Raw genomic sequence first — 26,407 nt, 5'->3', positions numbered from 1 at the left:
ATGGGAGATGAATTGGGCATCAGAATAATAACCAAGAGGAAAGGATGAATTCAATGTGTAAGCAACCAAACAAACAAACCTCATCATATTGATGAAATAAAAACTGTCAGGAAAGTAGTGTGATAAAAGATTTTACAGGGAGAATGTAATTTATATGGTAGCTGATAAAAAGCCTCAAATGAGTTTTAAGGGTATTAATACAAACAGAATTTATGTTTAAAAATGTTCTGTTAGTTAGTGGGGCAGTATATAGATTTAAGATGAAGAGAAGCTAAAGAAAAGGAAGCTTATTTAGGAGCTATTAGTGATATGTCAGGAACAGATACTGCTGGCTTGATGTGGGGCCCTAAGTGAAAGAGATTGTTGATTTAGAGTTTGGGTTATTCAATAGTTATGAGTTATTTGTTTAACTGATTTTATACCCAGTCCTATTTGTGGTCAATATAAAGAGGAGAAATACATGGTTCTTGCTCTAGAGAAACTAGGATAAAGAAGGGAAAAGAGAGAGAGAACATGAATATGAAATTGTATTGTGATAGTCTTCAGTTAAAGTTAGCAGGGTAAAGTGTTATGTCAATTTTCTGAAAACAAATTTGTCGAAAGCCCATTTAATAAAGGGTCAACTCTTCTAAGTAATGCTACTACTATACTACCACTACTACTATTATTATTATTATTTTTCACTTCAACAAATTCCTTATATGTATTAGGTTGTTGCAAAAGTAATTGTGATTTTTAGATCGTGAATTTTAAATCATTATAACTAGGCTCAAACACGTCTTTATTCATTAAAATAGGAACCTTTACGATCAACACATTTTTGCCAATGAGAAATAAGTTTTTTTTATTCCTGTAGCATAAAAATCCATGCTTCAGGATCAATGAACTCTTGGAAAGCATTTTCTGCATCCTGCTGGTTGTGCAAGCATTCTCCCTGCAAAAAAATGTCGAGATGCTTAAAGAAGTGGCAGTTGGTTGACGAGAGGTCAGGTGAACATGATGGATGAAGCAAAACATCATAGCCTAATTTGTTCAACTTTTGAAGTGTTGGTTGTGCGATGTACTGTTGGGCCTTGTCATCAAGAAGAACTGGGCCCTTTCTGTTGACCAATGCCAGCTGCAGGTGTTGCAGATTTCCATACATCTCGTCAGTTTGCTGAGCATACTTCTCAGATGTAATGGTTTCACCAGGATTCAGAAAGCTATAGTGGATCAGACCAGCAGTAGACCATCAAACAGTGCCCATGACCTTTTTTGTGTGTGCAAGTTTGGCTTTGGGAAATGCTTTGGAGCTTCTTCTCAGTCCAACCACTAAGCTGGTCATTGCTGGTTGTCATATAAAATCCACTTTCCTCTCACATCACAATCCAGTTGAGAAATTGTTCTTTGCTATTGCATAAAGAAGAGAAGATGACACTTCAAAATGACAATATTTATGATTTTTGTTCAGCTCATGAGGCACCCACTTAATCAAGCTTTTTCACTTTCCGATTTGCTTCAAATGCTGAACGACCATATAGGTAGAATGGCTGACAATGTGGAATTCACATTGAGTTCTTCGGCAACTTCTTGTGTAGTTGTAAGAGGATCAACTTAGCAGATTGCTCTCAATTGGTCGTTGTCAACTTCCGGTGGCTGGTCATTGTGCTCCTCATCTTCAAGGCTCTCATCTCCTTTGCAAAACTTCTTGAACAACCACTGCACTGTACATTTGTTAGCAGTTCCTGGGCCAAATGCATTGTTGATCTTGTGAGTTGTCTCCACTGCTTTACAACCCATTTTGAACTCAAAAAAGAAAATTGCTCAAATTTTTTTTGTCTAAAATCATTTCCATAGTCTTAAATAAATATAAAATAAACAGCAAGTAATAAGTCATTAGTAAGAAAACATATGAGAAATGTACATTAAAATCATGTATAACATAACCACATTTATTTTAGAATGTATTCCAATATAAAATAGCAAATTTCAATAATGCCAGAACTGTAATTACTTTTGCACCAACCTAAATATTATCATATCTATCTCTCTTTACCAATCAATGAACTGGGCTCCAGTTTTAACTCTATTTTACAAATGAAATCATTAAGACAAGAGGTTAAAGAGACCTTGATTAATGTCATTGAAGCAGATGTAGTGAAACTTGAATTTGGTCTGATTTCTGAGTCCATGCTTTTAGTAGATTAACAAAGACAATAAAAAAATCTGATAAAGAAAATGTCCAGAAAAAAATTGCCATAAAGCAGCAATACAATAGCAAGGAAAAGAGGCATTGCATTTTTGGTTAATAGGGTTAAACTTCCTCTTTACAAGAGAATGTCAATCAATATCTAGAAATAAGAATAACATCACTCTAAGTGATGGAGACTTTTAAAAACAAGTTTTTAACCCTTTAAAATGAATGTTGGAGACAATACTTCCTTAACTGAGTAAAATCAGGTCCCCTCTGATTGGGATACAATTAAATAACACTGGACTTATGGTTGGAAGTTCTGGGTTCATGGTATTTCTGTGTTTTTCTGGCTCAGGGAATTTATATAAGTCATGAAGAATCTCTGTTTGCTTCCACATTTTTAAAGTTAGAATAATAGTGCCCATCCCACAGATTTATTTGAAGATTAATTAATGGTGCATGTCAACATCTAGCCATCCAAGACATAGATATGAATCCTGCTAGAGGTTCATATGATGATCATGACCTATGCTGGGGAATGTGGATAGAGGGGAATAGCACTGAGATACTAGGGGAAGCAGAGTTAATTGGAAAGACATTAATGCTACACGTGACAAATGCCATGGAAGTGTCTGTTTCCAACCCATGACACAAAGAGAAGAGTATAGATCTACATCTAGTGAGTAGTAAGGAGTTGGACACAACTCTAGGGTTAAGCTTACATGGATATGGAACTCCACTGGAGACCGTTAAGTAGTTAACTACATACAATGCAACCATGAAGAAAACATGACATCCTGTATTAAAGGACAAAATGAAGGCATAGCCTGCCAGCAAAGGTAAAGGGCCTGTCTTGCCCTGAGCACTAGAGCTTTAAGAAATAGGCAAATTTCTTTTATAGAAACTGATTTTTATTAGAACACAGAGCTTCAATTAAGAGGTGATTTGGCTGGGTGCAGTGGCTCACACATAATCCTAGCACTCTGAGAGGCAGAGGCAGGAAGATTGCTTGAGGTCAGGAGTTTGAAACCAGCATGAGCAAGAGCGAGACCTCATCTCTACTGAAAAAAGACAAAACAGAAAAATTAGACCTGAGTGGTGGTGCATGCCTGTAGTCACAGCTACTCAGGAGGCCGAGGCAGGAGGATCTCTTGAGCCCAGGAGTTTGAGGTTGCAGTGAGCTATGAGGATGCCACTGCACTCTATCTGGGAGACAGAGCAAGACTGTCTCAAGAAAAAAAAAATGGAACTAATAACATTTTCACGTCTTCAAAAACATCAAACCTAAAATTTACATATATATATATATATATGTAAATTCACAATGCAGAAAGGGACAAAACATAATGAGACATTCTTAAATTCTAATCCTCATGCAAAAGTTCCCCATTCCCCATGAAATTGGTGAAGTTATGCAGAATCACTTTTCATAGAACACTTCAGAATAGGCAACAGTTAGGAGAAAAGTGAAGGTTACTCAGTATATACATCAAAATTGTCTTTTATAAATTATTGAAAACAGTGTGTCCATTTGTGGCATTGCTAATTCATTGGCAACAATACAGCCATCAGTTGGAATACTAATTACATTTTTGTTCTGAGCTGGTGCTGAGAGCTATGATCAAACATACTTTTGCATTGAACAGTTCATGATGCAGTAGTCATTAAAATAGATTTGCTCTTTTTTCCTAGAATATTTATTCAATATATTCCACTGAGCGAGTATTTCAATAAATAACAGCTACATAGTCTCTTTACATAATTCAATAGCACAGAGGCATGAAGACGTATTTTTTCAGCTTGTATCTTTTATTTTCAGTAATATCTAATGATACTTAGACCTGGTATTTTATTTCCCATTTCTTATGAATGGGAAATTTTCCCATGTAGTCTCAGATTCTTTCTTTGCATGACCCTGCACCTAGTTTCTCTAGCAGGTAGTCAGGTTTCTTAAAGTACCTTTCACAGTAGCTTACAAAACAAGCATTCTAAGAGAAGCTATGCAAGCTGCCAAGAGTCTTAAAGTCTAGGTGAAAAGCTGATACAGTACTACCAATATTTCATTGGTCAAAGCAGTTATGGGCACATTCCAGAATCAGTGACGAAAAATAAAAATAAAATAAAAATACAGACCTCTCTTCCTTACAGGAGAGTCATAAAGGAGTTGAAAGTGTCCTTAATCCATCACAGAAACTAAGCCCAAAATGTATTACACTTCTTTGTTTTCATTTCTTTTGTTTTTTCTTAGCTGTAAATAGAGTCTTTTACATTTATTTTTATTTTATTGTTGTAAGAACACTTAGCATGAGATCTACCCTTTTGGGAGATTTTTAAATGTATGATTCAGTATTGTTAACTATAGACATAAGGTTGTACAGATCTCCAGAACTTACTCATCTTGCATAACTGAAGGGTGTCTTTCTTTTTTAAGGCTAAATAATATTCCATTATATGTACATACTGCATTTTCTTTATCCATTAATCTGTTGATAAACATTTATGTTATTTCCATATCTTTGGCTATTGTGAATGATGCTGCAATAAACATGGGAATGCATTTTTATCTCTTTGAGGTCCTGATTTTGATTCCTTTGTATATATAACAAGAACCAGGATGGCTAGATCATATGGTTGTTTTATTTTTAATTTTTTGAGGAACATCCATATTGTTTTCTATAGAAGCTGCACCATTTTGCATTCCCACCAACACCATAGGAGGGTTTCAATTTTTCTACATCCTTTCCAACATGTGGCAAAGGAAACAGTCAACAGAATGAAAAGGCAATATGGAATGAGATAAAATATTTAAAAACTGTGTATGTGATAAGAGTTTAATTTCACAAACATATTTTAAAAACTTCTACTAATCAATGTCCCATAAAACCTAGTAATGTGATTAAAAAATGGACTAAGTACTTCAATAAACATTTCTCCAAAGACATACAAATGGGACAGGTGTATGAGAAGATGCTCAATGTCACAAACCATTAGGAAAATGCAAATCAAAACCACAATGAGATAGCACCTTACACCTGTTAAGATGGCTAATATATTCTATAAGCAAAAGGCAACAAGTGTTGATGAGGATGTGGGGAAATTAGAACTCTACTTTCTTAAAAACAACCTAAGTGTGACTCAGACCTCCTGTTCTGCTAGACTACTGGAAATGTTAATATCAGCCATTCTTAAGTGTTCCTCTACAAGGGTTTCGTGTAGTGGTGGGGCACTGGGGTGCTTTCTGCTCAGCAGTCCTCAGTCCTCACTGCTTACAGAGAGCACCTGTTATGGCAGCAAGCCTGGCCTTTTCAGGGGCAGCTATTTTACAGCCAGTGTGCCAGAGGGTATGGGGTACTATGCATGAGTGGACATGCCTTCATAAGTTCGTCCAGTCATTCTATACTAAGATATTCCACTTTCCTTGGTTTTTCTCAAATAGAGGAATTTACCTCTGCCTTGTGAGAGGAGGAATGAACATCTCTAACTCCTCATTAATAACTTCATTATATCTTCTTTGGTTTGTTTTAGGACTAGGTCTAGATTTTTCTGTTCTGTGATAAGTCTCCTTTGTGTAGCTTAGTCTCTCCCTCTTTGGTCCCTGGTGTTTAACTTTTTATTTTGAAATAATTTCAGAAAATTTTCAAGAAGAGTGCAAAGAATTCCTATGTTCCTTTTATCAAGATTCTCTAAATGTTCAGATTTGCTCCATATCTATCTTTATGTCATTGGTGTTATACAATTCACATCACTTTGTGCAGAACAGTTCATGTTTCTTTACGTGGTACAATTCACTGTGTTTTTCCTACAAACAAGAATATTTCCTTACATAACCACACAATCATAATTAAAATCAGGGAATTAACTATACAGATTCAGAGTCTTCTAACTGTCCCAATGTTATTCTTTACAATGAAAGAAAACTCCACATCACGCATTGCATTCAGGCATCTAGTCTCTTTATTCTCCTTTATTCCAAAACATTTCCTCCTCTTTCTTTGTCTTTAATGGCACTGGCATATTTAAAGAGTACTAGAGTGATATTTGGTAGAATAACCATCAATTTAGGTTTGTCTGATGTTTCCTCATGATTTAATTCATGTTATTCAATTTTGACAGGAATCCGATAAAATTATGCTCTCAGTTAATCCCATCAGGAAGAATTACTGATGACATTAGCTTTGGTCAGTTTGGAGTTTCAGCATTGTAAGTTACTATTTTTTGTGTAATTAATAAATATCTTGTGTAATTAATAAACACTTTGAAGCAAGATAACTATCCCATTCCTCATTGTACTTGCACTCTTTAACATCTGTTTTTGTTTTAGGCCTGAATCAATTATTATTATATTATGATGGTTGCCAAATGATGATTCTTCTTTTTCTTTCCTTCCAACTTTGTTGGTTTATAATGTTGGGATGTGAGCCAGATACTGAGTGCTATGTCTAAGTAGAGAGGTTGGGATGACTATATTAAAGAGGCAGGAAGAAGGATAAGTAGGCCCATGAGACATTTTCCTGAGCCTCTAATGAGCAGCTCAGTTTAATGACTTTCTTATAAACAGGGCTGATAGATTCTTGAGTCAAATCCTCATGTATGTTCTGTATTTTTATCTGGTAGTGGGTATATGGTTATATATATATATATGTAATTTTACAGTGCTTAATATTTTACCCTTTACTATATGTAAATTGTACCTAAATAATTAAAAAGAGCCACAAAACAAAATAAATAAATAAATAAGAAAGATCTAATTTAGCCATTCAATTACATAGCATTGTATATGGCTTTAAACATTGCATAAAACTTTAAAAACTATGCTCTACCCTGAGTAAAGAGATATAGCTAATATGGGGATCATTAAATATTATAAAATCAGGACAGTGGCTCTATAACATGTAGTAGTCACCTTAAGATTTAATCATTTTCAGATAAAGAAATTAAAGCCAATGTTTTTTAAAAAGATTTTTTTTGAAAAACAAAAATTTCTTTTTCTGAAAAGAAATTATTTTTTCTTATATGATGTTTATAAGTGCAAACATTTTGTATATTAATATAAATATTTTAAAAATAAGATAATTAGAATTTTGCCTAAAAATGGAGATTTCCCCCCTGGATTTCTTTAAGTTGGCAATTACCCTTTGACTTTACAATATGGGTTGATTTACAGAATGGCAAAAATTTTAGTAACTTAATTGGTTATCCTCTGTCTACCTCTCCTCCTTCCATAAGCTCTCTGTCCTACTTCTGTGCCTCAGGGCTGAGCCTACATATATAGCTCCAGGGCTTCTTTGCACTCTTCCTTCTGGTTGACTTTGGCCAATGGAAGAGCAGATGAGAAGAAGAGAGGTTAGATTATTTCTTCTCTTATCCTCCTTTATGCCTTGGCACTCTGGCTCTGATTTAATTCTCTGAAATTATAGTTCTTTCTAGAAACTTTTATGGCTCTAGGTTTCATCATGTTCCTAATGTTTCTTTTTCTATTGTTTTAGGCCTAAGCCTTCATTTTTAAATTTTTTTTACACAGTAACTTATGTTTATTTCAGAGAGAGAGAGAGGGAGGAGGAGAGGGAGGTGTTTGGTCAGAAGCACAACATACGGCAAGGTTAAGAATTTAAAGATATCTTACATTCTGCCTTAATGGCAGCATAATCAATAGGAACAAAGATTTATCTTACTGCCTGCCATAGGAGAAGGGTATTTTTACAGAGCAGATGAGCACATTTTATGATATATGTATTATGAAGGAAAAAAGCTTTGCAGGTCTTCACTATGGACTCTGGATTGCCAGCATTGTGGACTGATATCCCGTGCATGGTCTGGTGGACATATAACTTCTCACACAAAGATCCTCTGTTTTTGTGCCAGAGATGACTTCCCTTCTTCTGCCTTGTTGGGCATTTTCAGGCTTTCATATTTTCTTCAAAATGCCAATAAGTTGCATATAATCTATGCATATTCATTGAGCCCCAGAATACCATTGGTGAGACTGTAGCAGAGCTGCTTTCACAGGCTTGCCTTGATCTGGGAGCCTGAGGCTGGAATGTGATGTCCAGGGCTCCATTCACTTGCTTCTACTTTTACTTGCCCCATCATTCTTCAATATTCCTTATTGCTTCCTTTTCCTTACATATTTGTAACTAGTCTCTTCATTAAATTATCTTCAAAAGAATGCTTTAATTATTTGCATTTTCTCCTGAGACCATGAAGGATACAATAACACAATTCATGGAAAAGACTCAGAAAAATGAAGTTTCTATTAAATAGCTAATGAGTGATAACAAGTAGGAAACAGACTTGAGGAAAGTGTGGCCTCACCTGTTCATTTTGTCAGGTGCCCTTACTACAGAATCTTCAGTGAAATCCATCAATAGTTCCTGACTATCCTCCTGGGGGATATATATTTTTTCTGTCCTATGCAAAAGCAGGTGATGTCAATTTTATCAGTTATGCAAAACTATTTTTCAAATTTGGTTGAGAAACTTAGAGAATGGAGCTAGGTCATGTTATAATATGTAAAAAGCACTTGCCACATGACTTGAAACTTTGTGAACCTTCTTATATATAAGCTTATTTTCACTAAAATGCAAATAAAATAAAATGCTTCCAAAATATGTGGTCGGGCATTGTTGGAGAGAGATATGAGAGGAAATGGGGCCCTTTGGAGATAATCTTCTCTGAATAAATGATTAAGCACTAGAACGGATATCATAGTCAAAGTCTAGCCTCATTTGTTTTAGTGATCTTGCTTCGTTTAGGCAAAATGCCTCTTTATATCTTAGGCAATTAGGTAATGAATTCGAAGAATAGCTAGAAGGAAAAAAAAATAGATTAGAAAGTCATTTCAGTAAAGTTGGGAAGCGAATGGATACTTAACTTATTCTCAGATTCATTAGTCTTACAGTCTATTGCTATAAAATGCAGAATCACAGTCATGTAAATACATGTATTATACTTAAATATATCAAGAAAGGATCACTTTCAAAAATGCCAGATGTTTTGTATTTCTCTGGTGGCAATATACAGTCTTCAGTTTAGCTATGCTAAACATATGTCAGAAATACACACTTGTTTAAGGGAGTCACAAACAGTTCAAAAATGAAGCACTTTGAATAATTCATCAGTAAGCAAAAGGTTTAGATTTGTTAATTCTACTTAAAAATGAACTAAATACCTCAAACAATACTACATATCATTATAAGTATGCACGTTATGAACTAAAAGTATAAAAACATGCAGGATATTATCTGCAATCCTGAGGATAATGTGTTAGCTTCCTGAGCTAATTTTTATACTTTAAATATATATATTTGTATCCAACATATTAAGGATATTTGTAATACTTTACTTCTTAATGAAAAAGGAACATATGGACATATATTTAAATTGTTAAATCTAAGTGGTAGGTATATGTGTCTGTTGTATTTTTATGTAGTTTCAAACTATTTCAAAATATACTGTTAGAAATGCTTTAAATAATGTGTGAAAACAAAAATCAGAGAAAAACTGAAGTTATACAAGGATAAACACCACAAACTGCTCATCTACAAAAATGAACATACTATGTGACTGAAAAGGCCAAACAATTGCTACCTCTTAGTTGCCTGTAAGAATGGCAAGTATGCCATTAAGTGGATAGCAGATGACTGGGATAGGATCAAAACAAGTACAGGGAAAGTTCTTAGATAATCAGAAAGGCAGTTCTTCTGAAACTAAAGATTCAGTTATTATCTAATCACCCTGAAAAGAGGTGAAGTCATCTTTTGAAAAGGATTTAGCCAGAAAAATGTGAAGTGAGTACGACTGGTGGGGGGGGGGACAGGGAGATAGACATAAGGGACACTGGAGAAGGTCAAGCTAAAGGATTATCAAGTGGCGTTTTGAGAACCTTGGTAAAATTGAAATCCATTGTTCTATAGTAGTGTGGAATTATTTGTTTTAATATTTTTCTCCATAACTGCTTAGACATGAAATATTTTAAGATTGACCTAAAGTTTTGCAGAATGTAGGCAATAGCAGGACAGGCTGCAAAAAGCTCAGAGTGGAGGAGAGAGAATGGCTGAGGTTGACAACAACAGGGTTGAAATAGGAAGGGAAGAAGGAAACCCAAGAGGGAACTAACAGATTGGGAGAAAATGAAGGTGTCATGAGACTGTGGATCTCAGCATAGTGGAAAATGTGTGCATTGAGAGTAAGAGAATGAATGAGGGACTAGAAGGATAGAGGGCTGACTTTTTTTGAAACTCTAAATACAATGACAAAAATCTAATATATGGACTTCAGCATGGAGGCTGAAATGGAATAAAATTGAAGGTCATTGGATTTAAAACAAACTCTTGAAAGACAATTCTTTTGAAATCTATTGGGTCAACCTCATGGACATTGAACTCTTCTAGGACTACAACAAGAATTAGGTGTTAACACTTTGTACTCTCCTCCAAAGTCCTCTATGAATATGGGGAATGATGAAATATCTGTAGATGATCATGTTGAGGAGTGATGTAGCCAGAGCCAGTGGTCTAGAGAAAGTAATGAAGATCAAAGAAAATACTACTATATATCTCCTTCCCTAGAGACAAGATGGTTATGTGGGGAAAAAACAAAACAAACAAACACACACAGAAAGTGACGTCCATGGGAGAGAATGGTTTTAGTCTAGATTCAAAAATATAAGAACCATTGAACAAAGAGGTTACAGATGTTTCTTTGTGACAAGACAGGAGTCCATAATGTACAGAGGAAAGGATCAGGAAGAAAGTCAGCCATAGAAGATGAATGGGGAAAAATTTGATATGTAGTCTGCAGAGAAAAATGAGAGGACAGGTGATCTAGACTATGTGTATTGGGTGGTCAGAACTGAGTTCTCTAGATGGGATCAACTGACATCATGTTCTGAAATTAGAAGTAGAGTTGCTTCCCAGCCTGCAGAAATGAGATCCTGAGATCTTTGAGACCCTAAGGTTAGCCAGATACCAGCAATTTGATTGTAGCTCTCAGTAATTCTGGTATAAAAGAAAAAGTTACATTTCTTTGTGTAATCTTCCAGTTTTCTTTTTCTTCCATATGCAGGTTTTTGTTTTGTTTTTTTTTTTTTTTTAGAAAATAATAAATAATCAATTAGTCAATACCTACTCTACAGCTAATATTAATTTCTCAGTTTTTCTTTCTTCTCACTTCTGGGCCTTTTCACATTCTTCTGTTGTCTCTGTTGGAATGTCCTTTCCTTTGTTTCTACACTGCCATCATTCTTATGCAGACTTTTGATAGCACTGAAATGACACTGTCTTAGAAATGCCTTCTCTGATACTCTTCCAGCACATGACACTGATAATTCATCAAATTAGCTTAGGTCTCCTTAGAACTTACTCTCATTGTTGACTGTACTTTTAATTTCTAGAACATATGATGATTGTATTTATGTAATTAGTTTTGGGAATGTTTATTTATTGTGTTTTCAAAGCTAGGACATAAGATTTAAGATCACAAGTATAGCATCTATTTTGTTGTAGAAACCAAAAGAAAAAATGTGAATGAATGGATAGATGAATGAATGATCAAAGAAATTTAAAGAACAAATTATAAAAAGAAAAATCCAACATAACCTCACCCATTTTAGAAAGTCACTGTTAATTTTTTGAATTAGCTTCTTTTTTTAATGTATTTTTGTAAAGTTTGCTATTTATACAAATATGTATATGTGCTAACATAATTTGAGGGATAATGCTATATGTATATTTTATAATTTCTTCTATTACTTAATATTTAACCATGTGAATCTTTCCATGTCATAAATATAAAAGTTATAGTAATTTTTTTCAAGGATGTAACAATATCCTATTGCAATAATATCCTATTGGACATTTTTCAACATTTTGCTAAATAATCAATGTTGCTATAAATACTCTTCTACAAATAACTTATATACATAAAATATATTCCTTTAAAATATATTCCCATAAAATATATTCCCTTAAAATAAATTAGCACAAATGGAATTTGTGGATCTAAGAGGATGAACAATTTTTATGCTATATGTATTGCTTAAATCACCTGGTTTACTGTTGAAATGGCAACAGTTTTTTACTTCTCTCATGAATAAATGGATTCTATTCTCTTACTTTTTGAATCTGGGATTGGTTTTGCAAATTGGTTTGCATAATACAATGCCCTGAAAATGGCACAACGCTAGATCTGAGCTTAGACCTCAAGCATCCTTGCACACTTTTGATTACTATCTTGGGACCTCGCCTCTACCAAGTGAACAAGCCATGTGCATCTGAGCTAATTCAGAATAATTGTCCCAGATGAGGCCCTAAAGAGGTGACAGATACCAGCACAAATTAGTGGAACATCTTGGTGTGCTTACAGGATAGTGAGCCACATAACTGCTTATTGTTTTAAGCTAGTAAAGTTGGGAGTGGTTTATTAAGCTGCAATTGGTAGCTAATTTATTCTTGTTCAGAAAATGACATTTCTATAAAGAATGAATAAGAGTGCCAATTTCTCCATTCCTTCAACAATAGTGGAAAGTACTGGTGTTTATTGTTTGCATATGAGTTTCTTTACTAATAATATGATAAATATTTTCATATATTTATTGGTCACTTGTGCTGCTGCTTTTTGTTTAAATTGGCTATCTCCATTCTCCTTTTGAGAATCTCTTTTTAAACATTATGGGACCTAATTTAAAAAGCAAAAATTTTAAATTTTCTATCACACTTGTAATTGCTAAGCTATTAAGGTAGGATTCATATCTGATCCAACTCAGATCCTCAGCTTTACTTTACCCTTGTATCTTTGGAGCCAGTGCTCTGAATAGGTTCTTAGGTTCTTGTGAAGAACAGTGAATTGGAAATAATCCAACATTACTGGTAAATTTTCACAATAAAAATCTGTCCTATAGATGGAACTTAAAAACCAGAGAATTACATTTAAAAATAGAGGCTATTGTCTTTCCTTCATAATGATAGCCTTGTTTCTTCTAATTTAAAAGTTGTTCATGCACATAAAAATGACACCCAAGGCACAGTTTTCAACTACGTTGTATCTTCACAGAAAAAACAAACCCGAACAAACCAAAACAAATAAAAAAATCTATAGGCTACAAAGAAAAGGTGGTATTAAAAACTTATTTGGACAGATAGAAGATTTAAGGCCCCAAAAGTTTAGCAAAATTTGTCCAAATTAAAAATTAAAACATTGTAGGCATTAGATTGAAAATGTAATTTAAGTCCCCCCAAATGCATTTACTATATTTTTCTATTTTAAACTTTTAGTGTTGTGCTGTTGGATTCTTGTTAAAGAAATACTTGCACAAACTTGAAAAATATAACTACATGGATGTTCTTTCATTATTTCTTCCTGGCACTGAATAATACAAGGATGTCAGTAGGGAAAGATTATGGTTGTGACCTGCTAGGGTAAATACAGTGTGTTGTAAATAAAGTGCTATCAGTTTAGTGGCTAAGAATATTCATTTTCAACCTCACACTTAACCAAAAAAAAATGTATACTACCACAAAATGTTCTTTTCTCATGAGTACTATATAAGACTTCTAGTGGTTTATTTTTAAAATTGCAAGTTTTTAAAAGCCTATTCGACATATGGCAAAATGAAGTGGTGCCTGTGATTGTTTTAATTTCAGTTTTAGGCTAATTTTCTGGCAATTGCTTTACTGAATAATTTTTTTTCTGAACAATGAATTTATTTAAAGAGATATTTGAATTCACTTTTTTGCTTTTTTTGTTTCATTATTTGTTACTTTTTGTATTGCTTAAGAAATGTTCCTTGAAGAATGAAATGGAAAGAGCAATACTGGTGATATTATTCATTGGAATTTGCAACAATTTAGCTAAATTGCTAGGTCATATCTGAACCTCTTGGGTCAGAGAGCCATACAAGATCAAAGGATGAGTGTTAGGAATCTGTGTGAGAGCAGAGAAAGGGGGAAAATAGCATTTTAAAGACCCTCCTAAGTTGTTTCTCATGGCCTCTTGTCTTTAGTTAGGCTAAATTATCTTGACTAGAAGAATAAAGATATAAGATGAGGTAATACTAGAAAGTAATTTAATGTTAAAATATTGTGCATGATCCTAAACCAATAAAGGACTATTATCTTGTCTAAAGGACTGTTATCTGTCTGAAGAATCACTGTTCTTGATTATGGCCAAAGAGTCTATGGAACATCAATGAGTGAGGTAAATAAAAGAAGTGGGAGACTAGAGTCAAAATACTTTTTAGGGATGGTGTATGATAATATAAACTTTTCAATGTCACTGTGTTTTTGGTCAAGACTCTTCATTTCTCTGAGCCTCACCTTCTTTGTTACTTTAGGTAGAGTGCAGTTGCATCATCATAGCTCACTATAACCTCAAAGTCCTGGGCTCAACCAATCTTCCTACCTCAGCCTCCTGAGTAGCTGGGACTATAGACACGTGCCACACCACCTGGCTAATTTTTCTATTTTTTAAGTAGAGATAGGGTCTGCCATTTCAGCCTTCCAGAATGCGAGGGTTATAGGTGTGAGTCACCGCACCCAGCATATTCCATGATTCTTTTAAGTGATTGGCAGTGCTATCGTTCTGTGAGGGCCTTTGAACCAAATTATACCCAAGGGACTGAATGAATTAATGACAATATTGAGTCATTTCATTCATGTATTACAATAAAAGTGAATCAATTTGAGTTTTATCCCCTTCTTTATGTCTGGCAACTCTGATCTCAAGATGAGTCTCTCCCACACTACTTCTAGAATTTTCCCTTTGTTCTTAGAAAGGATGTACAGCATAGTGGTAATAAGTTTGGTCTATGGAGTCAAGTTATCTAGTTCAAATTTGCCAGCTGTGTGACCTTGAACAAATGACTTTTTCTGCTCATGCATCAGTTTTAACACCTGTAAAATAAGAATGATAGTAATAGAACTTATCTCTGAGTTATACTGTGAGTACATATTAATTTATACATGCAAAACCTCTGGAACACTGTCTGGCATATAGTAGGAGCCCAGTCACTATTAATTATTATAAATAATGCCATTTGAATAAGGCCATTGCTAACCACAATATGATTTATGTTTCTAGTCACTTATACATAAAGATACTTTGTAAGTGGTGATATGTTACGGTTATCAGTAGATACCATACTGTGTTAATGCTGTGCTTAACTAGGGATTGTCTTTCATACACAAAGTATGGATGTGTATATTTATTAACATTTCAGTTAACACAACTCATTTCTTTCAGGAACAAGAAAATTTTGAATAGTGCTGGTGATATAAAAATTACTTGATGTAGAATAAATCTTAGAATGTACAGAAGAAAATCATAGAACCCTTTTTGTTTCTATCACATCTTCAAGATTTCAATGGGATCAGAAATTAATATGTTCAGGTTAGTGGAATGATGCATTAAAAGAAGAGATTTTTATATAGAATTAGGCTAGTGATATTGGAAGAGAGATTAAATTTGCCAAGTATTATACAATATAGGAAAATTGGATTTATAAAATATAAGTGATAGGGCAACAAACTCTTAAACATATCATGTGATAATGATATATAAACACCATACATAGTAAATAATCAATAAAATATAAGATTTAATTATTGATTATTAGAAAACAAGCAAAATTATATTTTGTAGTAAAATTTTGTAGTAAATTTATAGTAAAATTTGCTTCTAAAACTGGAAAATTCATGTTAGCAGAGTGGGCAAGTTACAGAAAATTTCTAAGTATAGTATATTCCTTTTATCCATAAAATAAAGAAAAATTGGTAAAATGAGAAAAATCAGTTTTTACTTTACAGATTTGCTATAAGGATGATATGCAATAGTGCTTGTGAAGGGCTTGGCATACTAATCCCCAATCTCTTGATGTTAGAGTGCCAGTAGCTCCTTATTCAGCCTTTGTACATCTTCTCTTTTCTTTCTATAGACACCACTTGGGTGATCTTATCCAGTTCTAATGCTTTAAATACCTGTATACCAGCCACATGTTAACAGCATCCTAATTTATGTCTCCAGCTCAGACCTTCCTCCCAAACTCCAGATTTATATAAATGGCTTCCTACTCATCACTTTTGCTTGGATACTTAATAAACATCTCAATTTGTATGTGTCCATAAAATATAGGAAGATTTACAGTTTCATACAGTCCCTGAGTTAGAAAGAGTAATTAGGCCCAGGGTGTGGTGGTGGGAAACACTTGGTCCAGTCAATCCTAACAAACCCAGATAAACAGGAATTTAGAACAAGCAGTAACTTCAGATTATTACAAAAAGAAGAACCAATCACCTAGTTCCTTATCTCTTATCCTAAGTCCCAAAGAAATATAATATTTCTAGAATGAATTAGGTTGTTGATGAATGTTATGTACTAACACCTTTGAGATACGAATTTAATTACACCAAAAATGCTCATTCCTCCAGAGTCATAGGGATGTGTTATATCTCAGTACCTCTTAGCAAAAGAATATGCAACTAGGCAGTCTCATGTAGTGGTCAGGATTTGGTCACCTTACATTGTATGGTACACACTCTTCTTCCCCCATCCCAACCAATGCCTTAATCACACTATTCATTTCTCAAAGCTCTTGTCATCAAAAATAGGTCCTGATTTTCATGGTCCTATCCGCCTCAGGGATATTTCATCCAATTGACTATATTTATTACTTGCAAATTAAATGTATTAATAATGGTGGACAACTTATCTTTGCCTGAAAAGCTTTATTTTGTTTATGGTTCAAAATTTATTTATATCAGATACTGAAAGATATTTGTAGTCAGATTTGCTGACCTCATAATATCTAATTTCTAGGAATTGTGTGTGTGTATGGGAGGGGGGGAGAGAGATTTCCATGAAGAGAAGGAATTTAATTTTCTCAGTTACCAGGTTACCAGTGTGTAAAGATAATCTTGAAAGGAAAGCCACTGGAGCCTGATATTATACTGTACTTCCCAAGAGCTAATATGTAGCTTATGAATAGGTCATTTGTCATGAATGAGGTAGGAGGCAAAAAAAAATTCTTTAGCAGCTGCTTTAGATATTTGAAATGTACATATTGTTGTATGTCTTTATATTTAGATTTAGTTTTTATATGTCTTGCTTTGGTTTTATTTTTGCTATTTTGGTATATTTGTTATTTTTCAATGTGTCCTTGATTTTATTTTTGCTGTTTTGTATATTTGTTATTTTTCAGTGTGTCTATTGGTAGAGATAGGAATATATTTGACATAAAGAAAATATAGATAGCTATAAATATAAATATACATTTGTATGTATATTCAATAAAATGCTAATATAGGTTATCTCTGGATACTGAAATTATAAATTAGTTTTAATTTCTTTGTACTCTTCTCTTTCATCTAGATTTCTGTAGTAAGCATGTAAAAATGGATGAACTGGGTACTTAATCTAGCTCTTAGAAAAAAATCTCCTGATATAGTAAGATTACATAAATTTGACTACAAACACAAAAGCAGTTAAAAAGTTTAATTTTTTCCATTTAGATTGATGGGGTTATTAGGCTGATAAAATTAGGAAATGCTATATGTATATGAGTATGAGTAGAGTAGCTATATTTCAGTAGATTATTTCTCATGCTATCCTGAAAAACATATTGGCAGGATTTCAGTGTGGTTAGATGGAGTTGTAGTTCTTTAAGTGATCATAAGAATGTGGGTAGATTAATATTTTACATCAATCCCTGGGACATTGTGTGGTAGAGTTCTGAATCTGACCATATTTTATTCAACAATTTCTTCAATAAAAACAGATGATATGCTTATTGTATTTGGAAGTAATAAGGTATCCATCCTAGCTGATATCAGATAAAAGCAGCTTGTTCAGAGAATACATAACTGGAAAAAGGTATTCTGTGAAGTTTACATAGAACAAGAAATTTAAAGATTGTTGCACTTCTTTGAACGTATGGAGGTGTATGTTAAAAGTTGTTAACCAGAAAAGAGGCTTCAAGTCTAGAATTGCTAATTGATTGTACAGATATTAGAAAGATGACATAAGAAAATTTGGTTTATAATGGATAAAGCCACAAATTGTATATTCAAATGGCTTAAAATATATGAAACCTAACAGATATATATTGAATATGAGTTTGTCTAAAAACACTAAGAAGACATTTTAAGTCTAAAAGTTTCTTGTATTTGTGTGTGTGTGTTTCATCTAGATGTGCATATGTCTGTATAGTCTTCTATATCTCTAAGTCTCAATGTGACTTAATAGTGAAATGTGTGGATTATTTATGTAGGTGTCCTTCTTGTCAACTGCTCATAAATTGCAGGTGGGTTCACTGAGAGGCTTCTGCATAAATTTATGGGACTATCAATTTTCTGGTTAATTGATCTTGTACTTGATGATTCCAAACATGTTCTGCTCCATCAAATGCAATGTCATTCTTTTCCCAGGGGCCAGTTGATTTCAGTGTCTGTAAAATGCATGTTATTAAAAAAGAAGTTTTATATCCTTTGCCCTATTTGGATATACAAATAACAAAAAAAATCATACAATCTTAGGAATAGGAAAACCTTTTCGAGCACATGACACAAAATCTATGAATTATAAAGGGAAAACACACAAACACATTGCACCTTACACACACACACACACGAATAAAAGAAAACATTTGCAAGACATTTGAAAAGGGCTAAAAATGCTTTGATAAACAATGATGTGATCTGTAAAAGAAAAGCTTGAAAGGTATAAACAAAATGATTAGCAAGGATATGTATGCAAAGAGGAACTTAGAAGTATTTTATTTCTACTTCCTATATATTTGTATTTTAGCAAATCATTTTCATTATTTTATAATAAAAATATATTTTCAAACTGTGGTCCTGTTGCCCTCTTTGCTTTCCTTTGTTTAATTCTTTTATTCTTTTAATAATTTATAAATAATATAACAAATCTATTTGGAAACTGCTTCTAGTTTCTTTATGTGTGTGTGATTCCTCAGGGAATATGCTTACATGTGACCATTTTGTTGGGTCATCTGTCAAAATAGTTTTTATTCTTCCACCCAATCTTAGTGGCTTTTATTTCATTTTCTTGCCTAACTACCCTGGCTAGAATTTCCAGTAAATTGTTGAATATAAATGGCAAGAGTGTACACCCTTATTTTATTCCTGTTCTTAAGGGGAAAATGTTCAATCTTACACCATTAAGTATGTTAGATGTGAACTCTTCACTGATGCACTTTTATTAGGTTTAGGAAGGATCCCTTCTATTCTAGTTTGTTGAGTGTTTTAATAAGAGACAGATGTTGGATTTTTGCCAAATAATTTTTGTGTATCTGTGGAGATGATCACATGAGTTTTGTCATTTATATTATTAATATGATGTATTACCTTGCTTTTCAGATGTTAAAACAAGCTTGCATTTCTGGGATACATTCCAGTGTATCAAGGTATGTAATCTTTTAGATATATCACAGGGCTCAGTTCGCTGATATTATATTGAGGAATTTTGTGTCTACATTCTTTAGCGATATTGTTCTATACTATTGTCTTGTGTGATGGCTTTTTATGGCATTATTATTTCAGCAATGCTGGTTTCATAGAATAAGTTGAGAAGCATTCTTCCCTTTTCTATTCATTTTGGAAGAATTACTAAAAGATTAATGAAACCATTTGAACTTGAGCTTTTCTTTATTATAACTTTGCAGTTTCAAATACAAGTTTTTCTGCTTTTCTACTTCTTGAGGCAGTTTGGTAGTTTCCATAATTTGGGGAATTTACTCATTTTATTTAGGTTATCAAATATGTTGGCATAAAATTGTTTCTAGTATCTTGTTATCATCTTGTTTTTATTCCTGTAAGATCAATAGTGATGTCTTCCATTTCATTAGCAATAGATTCTTCCCTTATTTTCTTGGTTATTTAGCTAAGTTGTCCATTTTTCAACCTTCTAGAATAATCAACTTTTGATGTGTTGATATTCTCTATTATTTTTCTATTTTTGTTTTCATTTATTCCACACCAATTTTATTATTTCCTTTCTTCTATTTGCCTTTATTTTAGTATAATCTCCTTTTTATAGCTTCCTACAATGTACAATTTGTTTATTGACATGAAGTTTCTTTTTATATAGGAATTTAGAATTATAAATCTATCTCTAAGAATTACTTTAGCTACATTAAATAATTGTTGTAATGCTGTGTTTAGATTTCCATTATTTTTAAAGTATTTTAAAATTTCTCTTGATTTTCTTTCTTGTATGATTGGTTGAAGAATGTATTTTTAAATTTTCACATATTTGTAAATTTCCCAAATTTCTGTTGTTTATTTGTAATATTAGTCTATCATAATTGTATAGTGTAATTTTTAGTGATTTCAAGTATTCTAAATTATTAAGGCTTATTTTGGCATTTTGATTTGTTTTCAGTTTTAACATATGTTCTGGAGAATAATCCATGTGCACTAAAGAGGAGTGTGTGTTCTATAGATGCCTGTTAAGTCTGGTTAGTTTTTATTATTTTTCAAGTCTCCTACTTCCTTGTTGATCATATGCATGGCTCTGTCCATACTGAAAGTGGGATATTGAAATTTCCAATAATTATTGTTGAATTGTCTTTCTGTTTTTGCTTCAAGTATTTTGGGACTTTATTGTTAGTGACATATGTTTGTAGTTATGTTTTTATAACATAACTCTTTATTTACCCTTTTACCATTATGAAATGTCCTTCTTTTTCTCTAGTAACAATTTTGTCTTCAAGTATATATTGTCTGATATTAGTATAGTGACTCTCTTTTGATAGACATAGCTCTCTTTTGATAGATAGCTCTCTTTTGATAGATATAATGTGATTTATACATTATAGCTTCTTCCAACATTTTATTTCATCCTATTCATTCCTTTCACTCTAAATTGTGTCTGATGATTTAGAGTTTGATTATACTTTTAATCCATTCTGCAAATCTCTTGTTTGATATGACTTAATTTATTTACATTTAATGTAATTACTTGTAAGTTAGTATTTATATCTGTCACTGGTATTTATTTGTTAATGATATTTCTGTATGTCTTATATTTTTAAATTTTAGTTATCTATTTCTCCATTACTGTCCCCTTTTTTTGTTAAATAAATGTTTTATACCATAACATTGTAATTCCTTTTATTATTTTTGTGATATTAAGTTGTTTTCCTATTTATTGCATTGGGAATTACAATTAAAATCTTAATTTAATTTAAAGCAACCTAGATTAGATTAATATCAATTCAATTATAACATTATACAATGTTTTTGCTATAATACAGCTTCATTTCTTTCCTCCTCCTTTGAACCATTAATGCCATATAAATTATACCTTTATGCATTCTAAAACCGTCAAAACAGTTTTTAAATTATTGTTTTATGCAGTTTTCTTTTAAATATTTTAGAAAAAGTAAGGGTTATGCACAAAAATACATTTATACTGTGTTATTTACCTATGCTGTTGCTTTCACTGGTACACTTTATTCAAAAATATTTGAATTATTGTTTAGGATCCTGTTATTTCAGTATGAATGTCTCCTTTCACTATTTATTAAAGTGAAGCTCTGCTAGTAAAGACTTTTTTTTAGCTTTTTTTTACCTGAGAATGTGTAAATATCTCCTCTACTCGTCAGGGATCATTTTGCTAGATATAAAATTCCTGGTTGTCAATTACTTTCAGCACTTTAAATGTTACACCACTGCCTTTCGATCTCTATGGTTTCTGATTAGAAGTCAGCTGTTAATCTTACTGAGCCTGTCTTACACAAGATGAGTTGATTTTCTCTTGTATTTTTCATGATTATGTTTGTGTTTGATTTTTAACAAAATCAAACACAAAGCACTTAGATATGGATTTCTTTGAACATTTGAAACTTCCAATGTTAGTGATACCTACCTCCAACATATAAAAGGGGAGAAGTTAAAGAATTTTAATAGCAAAATCCTTTAGAAAAATGTGTTCAGCTAGTAAGACTCCCTGAAACTCTATTCAAGCCGTGCCCAACCTGGGCCACATTTCCTCATATTTAATTCTGTCATCTCTGTTATTACCCTGTGCAGCCACATTCTTCACCATTCATTTAACCTGAACCCCATAACCTATTTTCCTTCTAAGAAACAATAATAGCATTAATTTAACTATTTAGTATGATTAATCCATTTTACCCTTTTCTGAAAATAACTAGGAATAGACTACACCTAAATATCCTGGAAAGAATTATTCCTAGAATTATGGATTATTTACCTTGACAAAAATTTTATATAGTCTTAGAAAGGGCTCTGTACCATTCTCATTTATTAAGAAAAATATTCATAATATGACCTGAGGATTCTGGCCCTAGATCATGAGACTAAATGAAGATGGCCATGTCTTTATACTATACCAAATCACCATGCAAAGTGCAATTAAACAACAAAAGTACAAAATTCTTATTACTTTAAAAAGGAGTCATATGAGAAAATTATTTTACTGTAATTTTGTTGATAACATGTAACTATTTTAAAAAAATTTAATGTAGAGATAGCTCCCCACCCCCCAAAAAGGAATTTTGCATTATATTTAATTGGTGGCCTTTCCTGATATTACTAACAGGAATAGAAATAGAAAGAGTTTATACCAAATTCAAAATACTTATTTTCTGATAAATTGAGATTTCTGAATTGAGGGATGTAAACAGTGGATATATTGGAGTAAATAAAACTTTTCATATTTAAAAGAGAAAAGAAAAATTATCCATGAAGTATACAATATTAAATAGCAAAACATTTACAACACATTGGGTATATTTCCAATTTTGGAAAAAGGAAAAAAAAAAAACTACTTCTAAAAGCACATGAAGTGTGTGTGTGTGTGTGTATGTGGATGTGTAGTTAGTGTATGTATATAGACATGTAACCACCTGTATACATATGTGTGTCGACCATGTATATGCAAATCTAACAAATTTATTTCCTATGGTTTATTTTTTTAAAATACTTTCCAGGTTTTATTAGAAAGGAAAAGTACATGCAATAAACTTGTTCTTTTTACTCAGGACATAACATCAAAGTGTATGCTGTTGTATTTACTCTTGAAAATCTTGTCTATAGGTGAATGACTAGATTTTCTAGGGAGAAATATCATTATTAAAATGAAATATTAAATCTTATGGGTATACTTATATATTATAGGTAGCAATGTAAATATGTTTAGGTCTCTGGTAAAACAATTTAACATTAGGTATTAAGTACTTAAAATTGTTTAGTTATTTCACTTTCTTTCAAGGAAAATAAATAGTACCCAAAAGGATGTAACTCATTGACAGGGATGCTAGCTTTCAAATTAAGGGTGGACTAGATACAGAGTCAAATATTCACAGCAGTGTTATTTATTGTAGTGAAACACTGTAAACAATCTTAATTTCCTGCACTAGGCAGATGGTTAAATGAATTGTAGTTAAGTCCCCACAATGTCTTTTAAACCAGCATTTATTGACATGGTAATGTGATCATGATACATCAATTTTGTTTTTTAACAGACTTGTAAATGATATGTTATCTTGCAAATATTAACTTGCAAATGTTACCTTCTTTATAAATAGTTATGTATTTGTAGAAAATATGAGAAGAAAATATAATAAATTGTTATTAGATTTTATTCCTAGGTGGTGATGAGATTATATACGTTTTTAAATTTCTTTTGAAAATAGACGTATGGTCTCTAACTACTGAAAATGATATGTTCTTCCTTCATAATTGGAAATAAAATCAGAAAAGAAAGCTTCCTGCAAAGGAAATTTATGACATGTTTCCTATAGGATTTATTTTTGATTTATAAAGAATAATGGGCTTCTAGGTGTTTATTGGCTTTTGAGTTTCCTCCTTTTCATGAAGTTCTTAAAGCTAAAATAATATTTATCAAGATGATAAATGCTAAGAATGATAATATTTATGTAGAAAAATAATTTTTCTTTACTATTTAGCAGAGAGGAGCTTTTCTCATCATCCACAGGCGAGAAAGACAGTAAATCTCAAATATTTTACAACTATCAGGTCAATGCAGCACATTTTTCTATCAAAGAATGCAGCAAAATATGAGAATGTATAATCCCTGCAAATGCTTCTATAGAAAAATGCCAATAGCTTCTACCTGTAAAATGAGAGAGAACAATGCATTGTCATGAATGATGAGAAGAGGGAGGCACTATGTCAGTAGGATGACATTTTTAGAATTCCAACTGCATGAAAAGAGATGGCAAGATAGATTTTGGGGGCGGGGCATGGAATTTATAGAAATTTATATTCTTGGAGGTCACTTATATGTTGTTATTATTTTTGTTATAATATTAGTTAATGTGTTTATACTTACTCATATAATCAGAAAACATTTCATAGTTCTAATTAACAATTACCTTATGTCAGGGACTGTTCTAAACCTTGGGAATATAAATTTAGTGAGGCACCTGTTGGGTTGGTTCCAGAGAAACTCACAGTCAAGGAGAACTTAATACACCAATGTCCAAAAAGGATTAGAAACAATTATAAAAAAAAAATAAAAATAAAAAATAAAAGTAAAAAGGAACACAAAGCAATTCTAATGCCTGGGACTGCCTTTGTTACCAGGAAGCAATCAAATTTAGGCATCATAAATAAACCTGCTCTCCTGAATCAGATCCTATTCTTTCTCCTTGTATCTAACATCTTAACATAAGAAGATTAGTTGGAACAAAACTATAAGCAAGATAAACTTAATTTGGTAGCTAGTATATGAAGTGGGTAGTTTCCACTTCTCCATTCATCTAATTATTATAATGTCCACAAGCTTAATTACGAAAGCTAGAAAGAAGAGTGAGTGGGCTTTATGGGAGTCTTGTCTACTCAACAGTGTGCCCATTTGAGACTTGCAACACGGGAACATCGTGGAATCTTTCATTTAACATTAGTTATTATAATTATTGCAAAATTTATTGTCAATTATTTTATCAATTTAAAAAAATGAATATAAATTATCAATAAATATATGAAAAGTCTATTTCATAAATATAATAATAAAACAAAATAAGCTTATCATATTAATAATCATTTTAAACACTGCAATATCCAGTCGAGGTGTGGGAGGAGAAAAGCGTACTTTCATATGCTGTTAGTGGGTTTGAAAATTGGTATAAATTTTTTTTTTTGGAAAAGCAATTTGACCATGATTATCAACAGGAAGATGCAACTTCTACTTATCCTACCACTATCATCTCTCCATGAAAGGCTTTGTTTTCCATGTGTTCCGTCTCTGGTCAATTTTATCATTGTTGTCTGCCCTACTTCTTCCAGGGTCTTTGTCCAGTGGCCAAAGTATTGACAGATACCGTACTCATTGTTATAGGAGAAAGTAAATTCAATTCCTTTTGCTGTGGCAATTTCTTTCCTTACAATTGAATATTCTTAGTTCTGAGTCTTTTATGGGTAGCCAGGGTGTCTCTTATGATTACCTCTTTTATACACCCAACTGATTCACTTTGATTCTGTTTCCTAAGCACATACCATGTCTTCTTTTCTGCAACTCTTCACAGTGGTTACATCTGTTTGTGGTGTGAGAAAGAGTCTTTTCTTCTCTGCAGCTCCAGACCATTTCAAAGCTACAAAAATGAAAAGGAGCTGGCGTGTCCATATACACACCCTGATTTAGACTAAAGTTATTTTGCCTGTTACCAAGTTTCTCTAAAATCGACACCTGGCCCCCCATTCAGATGTAAGGAATATGTTACAAAGATCTGGACACTAAGGGATAGACTGAGTAGTCTGTTCTATGTCTTTGCTGTACTATTTCTTAGGATGCTTCTGTGCTTGTGACCAACTGCTGAAAGAAATAAATTGAGCACTTCAGGGAAAGAAAATCCTAGTGATCCCTGAGATCAGAAATAATCGAAGGTGAAGAGGAATAATCCAGTTTGTCACATCTGCTGAGGGAAGTCCCAGTGTATCACTGGAAGAGGCTGTGTTATGATCTGAGTCCATTTGAAGAGTTATATGGATACAGGGAACACAGTGATGGAGGAAGAAAAATTAGTACATTTCTCTGAATGCATTTCAGGCATTGGTCTTGTGAGGTGTGAGGATGCTAGGCCTCAGAGCACATGACAAAAATGAATCTAACCAGTGGAAGGGCAAGTGGAACTTTGACAATGCCTAACTTGTTTCAAAGATAAAAGCTTCACTAATTACTATGGTGATGTTTGTTTTCAAACTTGGTATCCTAAAAAAAGGGACCAATAACATAAAC

This window comes from Microcebus murinus, chromosome 12 (genome assembly GCF_040939455.1).
Source record: "Microcebus murinus isolate Inina chromosome 12, M.murinus_Inina_mat1.0, whole genome shotgun sequence".
Taxonomy (NCBI): Eukaryota; Metazoa; Chordata; class Mammalia; order Primates; family Cheirogaleidae; genus Microcebus; species Microcebus murinus.
The sequence above is the reverse complement of the archived record's forward strand: the minus strand, read 5'-3'. Positions refer to the sequence as shown.